We start from the raw sequence: 11,095 nt of genomic DNA on the forward strand, positions 1-11,095 counted from the left end.
GTGTGAGAATGTTAAAGGAGTATATAAATATATGATTTAAATAATAAAAATAAATATATTTATACGATGTTTGCAAAATTTGAAATGTCCTAAATTGTAGTTACATTTGGCTTCAGTGTACTTGATTCGATATTTCTAGATGATGCATTGCTTTTTCTTCCATCTTTTTTGTCAAATCTTTTTCATTATGAAATGACCTACAATATAATATTGTATTAGCATACATGTTTATAACATTTGAGATAAATATATTTTCTTTCAAAAAGTTTATCAAAAACCAAAGCAATAAGAATACCAATCTTCTAATTCTTTTGTCTCAGTTATATTGGGAGCGACTATTATCTTACTTGATACTTTGGTAGAGAGATGCTTTCCCTGTTATATGAATATTTGATGTTAAATATTGGTAATGGTTTTATAAACTTAAAAGTGCCAACTTAATTTTTACCATTATAGTCTTTGATTGCCAAATCTTCAGCAAGAATAATAGGTCCAAACTTTTCCGCAACAAGCTTTCCTTCTGTTGTAGTAAAGATATGCCATGTGGTAAGGACTATAGATTGCATGTTGTAACATGAAATGAAAACAAATAGTGTGTATTTAAAAGAATAATAAGAAATTAGTGTAAGAAATTATTGAGAGTAATTTTTATCAATTATTATGATCTCTCGAAGTAATATTTCTTTGTTGTTATTTTTTCTGAAGACTGATTTTTGCTCTATGACTTCATGTGATAGCAATAACATCTGTAGTGTAATTAGAAATGAGTAATGTTTTTGAAATGTGATAAAGGTTAAATGACATATTAATGTTGTAAAAATCATTACCTATTTGTTTTGTGCAATTAATCAACTCATGTAATTGTTAAAAGGGGGTAAATGTGTACACTTTTGTAGGTGTAAGCACAATGTTATTTACTTCTTCAATTTTAGTGTTTTGTTGATGATCATTTGATAATTGGTATTAAATTTGGACAAATGTGAGATGTGTAGAAATCTTTTTGATTATACCATTTGAAATGGAAATGTAGTTTCAAGATTTATAATGGGCTCAAAAAAATCAATATCGTCATTGAAATTCGTTGCTTGCATTTGGTTGCCTTGAAAAGTTGATAATACTATTAGTTGAAAGATTTTTGGAAATTAAAAATAACCATTGGCAAAATGATGAGTTGGTCCTTGATTTTCGATGTGGTGTTATTTCCATGAATTTGATTTTTACCATCCAATTCACTAATGTGTCAGTAAGTTCTGAGAGGAGTACATGTTTCTTTTCTATTTTGAAAAACATCTAATTCAAGAAGAGATTTTGAATCACATAGGTTAATAAAATTTAATACAATGTTTTTAGAGTGTACCATTTAAATAGAAACCAAGAGTAGAACTTACTTTACTTGTTATAAATTTCACTAAATAATTATTTGTAAGCAACATTTCTTGTAGTGGAAGAACGAAGAGAGAGGAAGAGAGGAAATGGGAGAAATAGAAAGAGGGGGACATGAATATAGAATTGTAAAATAAAGAACGAAGAGAGAGAAGGATATAGTTGCACATGTGGATACTATTTTCTCAAACGAAAGGATGCCACAAATCATCATATCCCATTAATATACATATATATATATATATATATATATATATATATATATATATATATATATATATATATATATTACTAAAATAATAATAGCAAACAAATATGTTAATTATTAAGTATAATAATAGTGCATAAATAAAATACTAATATAATATATTTTAGGGTGGGAAAAATAAAATTTTAGTTATAATAATATTACTTCTAACTAAGTAATAAATAAATAATAAAATAAAAACATTAATATTCATAACTAAAAATAAAATATTAATATAAAGCATTCATTATAAATACTAAGATATTGATTATTAAAGACTAATAATATAATAAATTATTAATAAAATTGTTAGTTGATTCCAATTCCAATTTCAAATGAACCAAATAACAGCAATAGAAATCCAATAATTATGTATACATATATATTATGTATAACTATATAAAGTTTATAATTAATAAATTTAATATTTTTATTTTTATATACATTTTTTATACATATATACTTTAAAAATAATTAGTTTTTTAAAACATTTTTATTTTTTTTATCATTTTAAACACAATAAGTTGGTTGTAGATTAAATGGAAAGATGATCCAAAATCCAACATAATAATTAGATGCGAATGTGGATCTAGATTTTATAATCGAATGCAAATGTGGATGCATTTGGTTCTGATCTAAATCCCAACCATTTATAATCCTACTATCTACATTTTGTGGGGTTGGTGTATATTGGAGCCAAACCTAACTCAAAAGAAAATAGTTGCTTGAGACCGAAATTTTGTTGGTTTAGTCGGGTTTAAGTTAAGTTATAAATGATCATTCCTAAGTAGGAGTCTTAAGACATTCATTATTAGGTTATTATTAGTTTTAATATTTTAATTAAATTTTATAGTTTTTTATATGGATTGCAAGTGACTTATTTTATTGTTTTTAATATTTTTTACTTTTTATTATTATTTTATGAATTACTAATTGATGGAGCGCGATCCGACCGGTCTTAGCTGTCCGCGGCCTTGCTTCTGAACGGGGTAGCAGGGAACCTGAAATGGAGGAGATGGGGAAGCTCCGGGGGGAACCCGGTGTAGAGGCTCCGAAGCTCAAGTTAGAATCCTTCAAAAGCAAGGTAATACCAGATGGCGCAAAGTTTGCATACCTCGTTTGCCAGGGGGCAGGGGGCTCTTATAATCATTTCGTGCACTCGTCCCGAGGCCCTTGTCAGGTCGGGCATGATTATCCTTGTGCTTGTCAATTCGGTCATCGTCCTTTCTGCTGAGATAGAACCGTCACTGCGTAACCGTCTTTCTAACTGGAGATGGTGGTGTCAGTGGCGGTGGCAGGTGGCCGTTTAGAGTGCTGCCGCCAAACGTAAGATCCCAAGTCAGTCAGGCACGGCGCCCTCGGGCACGGGCTTCCTTAGTGTCAGGCATGGTACGACTTGTTTGGTTTTGGTGCCCAGAAGGTGATGCGAAGTGCTGAGCTCGGAGGTATCTATAGGGCAGGTCAGTTCGGCGAGGTGTACCCCGAACTGTTACAAGGTGGGTCAGTTCGGCAAAGTGTATCCTGAGCTGTTACAAGGTGGGTCAGTTCGGCGAAGTGTATCCCGAGCTGTTACAAGGTGGGTCAGTTTGGCGAGGTATATCCCGAGCTGTTACAAAGGGTGAGTTCAGGCCCCCAGTAGGGAGTTCAATCCGCTCGTGTCCCCTTGTTCCCGCCTAGGCTTGACCCCTTTTGCCGAGCTGTTGTTTCTGCCACGTGTCACGTAATAGAGAGGTCGGGCCAAATCTTCCTTCATCACTAATATTTATTAATTTCTTTAATAGTTGTTAGATAAAAATTTATGACAACTAACCAATTAATAGTTTTCAAATGTGAATATGGATGGTAATGTTCCCCATTCCATTAGGTACTTGACTTCCGCGGCTTAATGGGGTTGAGGATGGATATTGCCTTGGCATGGATGGATATTGATAATGATACCCAACCGATGATGGAAATGGAGATGGGGACGAGGATTTGTTTCATAGTCTTAAATTTTGAGCTTAGACTTAGATTAATTTAATTATGGCTAAAAAGCTAATCTATAGATTTAATTTAATTATAACATTTAATGATTAATAAAGTAGAGTAAGTAAAATATAACACTAATGAATAATATGAAAAAATAATTTTTTATTGAGTAATTAGAGATAATTTATTATTTTTTAAATTATTAATATAATTAATCTAAATTATTAAATTATTTTTATAAAAAATTACTGAAATTATTAATATAATTATCAATTTCTATTATTTCACTTTTCCATGATAAATCCCATGCATTGCACGAATCCCTACTATAATATATATGTACCACATCATCACAATTCGATCTAGTTGAACCTCTGACCCTGTGAACCTCTCCCTTTCCTAGTTATATGCCCGTTCCAATTCTCTAAACATTGGTTGAGAGTGTTTTTATTGATAATATATCTCTACTCACTTGCAAGAGAGACTACAACTACACATTGGGAGTGTTTCTTATGAATGACTCCATGTATACAACCAAGTTTCAAATATCAATAGGATATGTTGTTTATTGGGTGTACTGTACCATATCATTAGGTTTCTGATACTCTTATTTAAAGGTATTTTCGGGAAACTTTTTAAATTTATTAAATAATATATAAATGAAATAAAAAAAAAGCATGGCTTGAAAATTACTGATACACCCCTGTCCATACATTTGGATGTATTGATACCTTAAACCGTGTATAAAACTGTAATATTTAATTGGTAGGAATGCGATAGCATCTCTTAGGTAGCAAATCCAAGCTCAGCTTAGGATTTAGACCGGATTCAGCCCACCTATTCAGTTTTCACCTTTCCTTTTCATCATTTAGGATGCATTGCTGTTGATCTATCAACTGGATGAACCCATTTCTTTTTTCCTTGTGTAACGCAAATAAAACGGTTTCATACGTAAATAAAATAAAATGTAGTAATTTGGGCATATATACCCTGAAATAATTTCATAGAAAATGTATTAAATTCCAAAAATTATAGAGAAACTGCTAGTTTTGATTCTTGACAACCCAAATAGGACTCAATCATATCCTTTTTATGGTCCGAGATTTACACAATTGGATATTTATGAAGCCTCTTTGATAAAATAAACAAATATGATGATTTTCAACCAAATATTATTCGGTGATTCCGTCTTAATTTCTTCTTTTTGTTTTGTTAATTTGCTTTGGTCAGTAAACTGTTGACTTTGGCAGTTAATCGTTCGAACAGTTTTGACCGTTTTTTTTTTTTATTTTTTTTAATTTTTTTGTTAGAATGGGCCGATTATTCGATTAGAACAATTGGACCTTTTGACCCGGTAACCAGACCCCTGACCGATTCGGTCTCCGGATCAGTTTTAAAAACCATGATATTAGTGTTTGTTTTCCAAGTATAAATGGTATTTCAACTTAAAACATTTCAAGTTAGAACACCAAAAGCACCAAACACAAGAATTAAGAGACAACCATATAGCAACTCCAAAAACTAAACCATTTTATTTTACAAACTGAAATAGATATTGCTAACCCTTGTAAAAAATGAAAAATTTAGGATCCGTTTGGTTCACAATTGGAATCAAAATTGGAATTAAATTATGGTCTACTTTACAGTCTGTTTAGTTCATACAGGAAGCAGAATGAAAATTGGAATCATTTAGAATGAGATTTAATTTCCAAAGAAGGGAGAAAAAATGACCATTCTCTCAAATAGTAGAATATTATTCCACTAAAAATACAAATGACATTCTAATTCCATCCAACCAAACAGTTATACAATTAGCTCATAGTTTAAATGAGTCGAAAATGACCGACGAATGATGACTGACCTCGGTGAGACACCATGATGGGAAAAGAAAGTGGTGAATGGGTCACGAACTAGAAAGTGATGATAAGTTGTCTTGGATTCTCACATAACCAACAAAAGTTGGGTTGGATCTACCAAACATGATCATCAGGCCCAAAACGTCAATAAATAAAATAAAAAATAAAAAAAAATCAGCCCGACATACTTGGTGGACAATCTGCACGATTTTGTGAAAAATATTTAAATTCTCACATGAAGGCTGCTTTATCAGCAGATTGCCTGAATAAAGCTTTACCACATATTCTCTTATTCCCTGACCAATATAGAGTATTATCCAGCTGATGGGAAAAAGAGAAAAAAGTTAAACTTTAATTTACTTGTATGGAGTCAGGATCACCCGCCAAGAAAATACATTCCGATTTCCAACAGTCTATCAATATAATCTGATAAATTTGTGCCCACACCGTTTTAGTAGCTTTTTGCAACCATGACATTTTCAATGCAAGGCAGTAAATGCTACTCAAACGGGTTTTGCCCTGACTGATGCCGAATTCGCACATCTCATACATAAAGGGTTCTACTTTGATTGTGGTCTCATGGCGAGATGTACGGTATAAGATCAAGTGGGTATGGGGTTGGAAGCAGGATATACCTTTTTTTACTGAAACAGGAGATCCCAATTCACTTGTATGCACATCTATCCTATTTAATTCCTTGCATGAGTTCAGAATTCATTCCAACAATTGGAGGGTCCATATGAGGTATTTTATATTGCAACTTTTCTTTCAAAACCGAACTGAAAAGGTATGATATCTGAAAAACTAATAATTACTACAAGAAATATCATCTTTAGCTACGGACAAAACCGTGGCTAAAGGTCAAGAAAACCGTAGTTATACACCTATAGTTACGGTTTAGCTACGCACAAAAAACCGTAGCTTATGTCCGCATGGCTATAGTCTACAGTTACGGTTCAAATAAACCGTAGTTATAACCCATCTATAGCTATGGTATTTGTCCATAGCTAAAGGGCATATGCAAACTGTTATGGATGCATTCCTCGGGAAGAAGTATCATCGCCGTCGACAGCAGCAACAGTGATTCAATGTTCTCATCCTATCCAGTTCGGCAACAACAGACTTACCCAGATTAGATTAGACCATCTTATTTGTTCTTATCTTAGTGTTCTTATTTTATCTTATTAGTTGATTAGATTATCTTATCTTATCAAATTATGATTAACTTATCTTATCCTTATCAAGATAGAGCTGGAAGTCTCCCTATTCAGCAAGGAGACTCCCTAGGATTAGGACTCTTGTAATCTCCTATTTAAGGAGACACCATTATTGAATGAGAATATCAAATATTCAGTCAAGAAGAGAGTAAGGAGAGTTGGTGATCTCTTGGACAAATCACCATTAGGGCGGCCAAGATAGGTTCTGCAAGGAAGGGGAGGAACAAGGGAAAACATGAGGTTTTCCCCGTAGACCGACCCGTGATGAGATCCTATTCGCGGGTCCTCAACAACATGGTATCAGAGCTAGTCGTCATGGGAGATCTGGAGCAGCTGCCATCCAAGGTCCACGACCTCGAGCACCAACTCGTGGAGACCAGTTCAGAAGTACGTGAGATCAAAGACGAAATAAGGGAGCAACGGCGTCTGATGGAGTTATTCCTTTCTAGCAAAGAAAGGAACACTGAAGGGGGGACAGCCACGAGCGACCATTGACTAGATCTGTCGGAGTCTTCCAGCGAACAACAGTTTGTCAGACAAGGGACTACAGTCATTCCCAAGTACAGCAGGTTAGAATTTTCGTTGTACAATCGCAACGGAGACCCCTTGGGCTGGCTGTATAGGTGCGAGTAGTTTTTTCGGAATCAACGGACAGACGACCGGGATAAGGTAAGCCTAGCCGCCTTTCACTTAACAGAGGAAGCACAACTGTGGTTCTATCAGTTGGAGCAGGAAGAACCCAGGCTCAGTTGGCCCCAATTCAAGTCCTACTGCCTTCTTAGGTTCGAACCCCCACTGACAAGTAACCCCCTAAGCAAACTGATTAACCTTAAACAGACCGGCACGGTGGCTGAATACCAGCACCAGCTCCAAACCCTCCTCGCGAGGGCATCCTCAGTTCAACCGGACCAACAGGTGGACATGTTCACGGCAAGGTTAGCAGAACCCCTGCGAGTGGATGTAGAAATGTAGAACCCCCCAAATCTGGCTACACCCATGAACTTAGCCCGCACGTTCGAGCGCAAGCTGCAACTCAGCCGTGGGACCTACAATATGGGATGTCCGCCGAACTCATGGGCAACCCCAAAATTGGTGACAACGACCCCTTCTTTGGCAACCAGCCGGGAGCTGAGATCTCACACAACCAACCCCTCTAGATCGGCGACAAGTACAGGAAGCAACATGGTGGCTCCACCCATTAAGCATTTGACCAGGGCAGAAATGGCAGAATGCCGAGCGCGAGGCCAATGTTTCAACTGCGATGACCTCTACTCGGCAGGACATAGGTGCAAGAGACTTTTTTGCCTCCTAGTAGATGAGCAGGAAGAGGATGAAGAAGAACCTGTTGTATTCGAGCCGAAGATCTCTCTCCATGAAATCACCGATATCAAAACCTCTCAGACCATGCAGTTACAGGCACAGATAGCAGGTAATTCAGTGCGCATACTCGTCGATTAAGGGAGAACCCCAACTTCATAAGTGAGCATGCCGCCCTACAGTTAAAACTACCAATGGAACTCTGGCCACAACTACAGGTAGCCATCGCAAACGGTGAAAGAGTTCACAGTCCGGGAATTTGTAAGAACGTCCAAATACAGGTCAACTCTGAACTATTTCCTACTGATTTATTCATACTCTCCTTGGATGGGTTCGATATTGTTCTTGGGGTTAAATGGTTGATTACCCTAGGTCCGATTTTATAGGACTTCAGCGCACTCACAATGACATTCCACTTAAATGGAAAGCAAGTCTCTTGGCACGGTTGCAGGGTTAAGGAGAAGACACCACATGTCCATGCACTTCAGACAGAACCGACGGCCATGGAGAGACTCCTCGCCGAGTTTTCAGACGTATTCCGGGAACCCAAGGGACTCCCTCCTCCCCGAGCATGCGACCATCGAATCCCTTTGGTGGAGAATTCAAAACCAATCGTCGTCCGGCCGTATCGCTACCCTCACCTACAGAGGAACGAGATAGAAAAACAATGTGCGGTGATGCTGAATCAAGGGATCATACGCAAGAGCCACTCCCCCTTCTCTTCACCGGTTCTGTTGGTGGCGAAACAGGATGGGACTTGAAGGTTCTGTGTTGAGTATAGAGAACTCAATGGCCGGACAGTCAAGGATAAGTTCCCTATTCCCATTGTGGACGAACTGCTAGACGAGCTGCATGGTGCTCAGTACTTCTCTAAGTTGGACCACAGGTCTGGGTATTTCCAGGTGCACATGACTCCCGGTGATGTGAAGAAGACTGCCTTTTGAACCCACCATGGCCACTTTGAATTTTTAGTCATGCCATTCGGTCTCACAAACGCCCCATCCACATTCCAGTCATTGATGAACAAGGTATTTCATCCCCATCTGCGCAAATTTGTTTTAGTATCCTTTGACGACATCCTCGTTTATAGCAAATCATGGGTAGAGCATGCAGACCATTTTCGCTCCTGCGCCAACACAAACTCTTCCTAAAATGGTCCAAGTGCTCCTTCGGGGAGCGGCAGGTTCTTTATCTAGGCCACATCATCCACGGGCAAGGTGTAATGGTGGACAGTTCCAAAATTCAGGCTATCAAGGAATGGCCCAAGCCTCAATCCGCCAAGGCCTTACGTGGGTTCCTAGGATTAGCGGGTTACTATCGCAAATTTGTACATAATTATGGACTGTCGGCTGCCCCGTTAACCAACCTGTTAAAGAAAAATTCCTTCTAGTGGGACGACACAGCCGATGTAGCTTTTTTGACACTGAGAGATGCCCTGTCTTCCACCTCAGTCCTACAATTACCAAATTTCGCTCTCGAATTTACAGTTGAGTGCAATGCCTCTGGAGTGGGAATTGGGGCTGTGTTGCAACAGCAAGGGCACCCGATTGCTTTCTTCAGCTGCAGACTGGCCGACCGACATCTGAAACTTCTAGCCTATGAGCGCGAACTAATCGGCCTAGCTCGAGCCATTCAGCACTGGAGGTCGTACTTGTGGGGGCGGATGTTCGTTGTCAAAACTGATCATTACAGCCTCAAATACCTGTTGGAGCAATGTCTCACCACTTCCCCTCAGCATTATTGGGTTAGCAAACTGCTCGGGTTTGATTTTCGGGTAGAATACAAGGCGGGAACCTCAAACCGCATAGCTGATGCCTTGTCTAGGCACAATGAAGACGCGATGGCACTGTGGAATTTCCCAACCCCAGATCTCTCTGATAGACGACATCAAGAAGGCAACACCACAGTCTCCGGAATGGTCACTCCTGGTTCAGAAGATCTACCCAACGCTGCCAACTCCAATTGGTCACTTCAGGATGGGTTGATACTATATAAAGGCCGGGTACATCTTCAGCCAGACTCCCCGTTGATTCCCACCATCATCACCAACATCCATAACTCCACCCATGAGGGCGTTCAGAAAACGCTGCACCGTGTCCATGCTGATTTCCATTGGCAAGGTATGAAGACCTCTATTTGGGATTTTGTCCTACATTGCTCCACGTGCCAACAACATAAATGGAAAAACTTGCACCCAACAGGTCTCCTTCAGCCCCCTTCAATCCCGACACAGATCTGGGCTGACATCTCCATGGACTTCATCGAGGGGCTACCCAAGGTAGGCGGAAAATTAGTCCTCTTCGTGGTGGTAGATCGCTTCTCTAAATATGCCCACTTCATTCCTCTATCACATCCGTACAGTGCCACTTCAGTTGCCCTCGCCTTCCTTACACATGTTTTCCGCTTACATGGGTTACCAGAATCCATCATCAGCGATAGGGACCCAATTTTCACTAGTGCCTTCTAGAAGGAATTATTTCGGCTACACGGCACCACCTTGGCCTTCTCTTCAGCATATCATCCACAGATCGATGATCAGACGAAGGTGGTAAACCACACGGTCGAGATGTACCTCCGTTGTTTCATAAGGGATCAACTGCGACAATGGGTGGACTGGCTCCCTTGGGCCGAGTACTATTACAACACGGCCTACCATTCTTCCCTCGGCATGACCCCTTTTGCATCATTTATGGCCGGGACCCTCCTCGCTTACTGTCCTATGAGCCCGATTGTACTCGTTTGGAGGAAATTAATCACTCCTTACAACAACGCGATGCCCTCCTAGCCGAAGTGCACCTTCGCTTACAGCAGGCCCAACTTCGCATGAAGCTCACCTATGACAAGCACCACCGGGAATTGTCGTTCGAACCATGACAACTTGTTTGGTTAAAACTCCAGCCCTACTGGCAATGCTCCTTGCGCCACAGGGCTGCCCCGAAACTAGCACCTAAGTTCTATGGCCCCTTCAAGGTTCTACAACGGATTAGCAGTGTGGCCTACCAGCTGGAATTACCGGAGAATAGCAGATTCATGATGTTTTCCACATCTCCTTGCTGAAACCATTTGCGGGTGTTCCTCCGAACCAAGTCCCCTCCCTACCACCCTTG

This window comes from Nelumbo lutea, chromosome 6 (assembly GCF_056320005.1).
Source record: "Nelumbo lutea isolate HS-2025 chromosome 6, American lotus-T2T, whole genome shotgun sequence".
NCBI classification, from domain to species: domain Eukaryota; kingdom Viridiplantae; phylum Streptophyta; class Magnoliopsida; order Proteales; family Nelumbonaceae; genus Nelumbo; species Nelumbo lutea.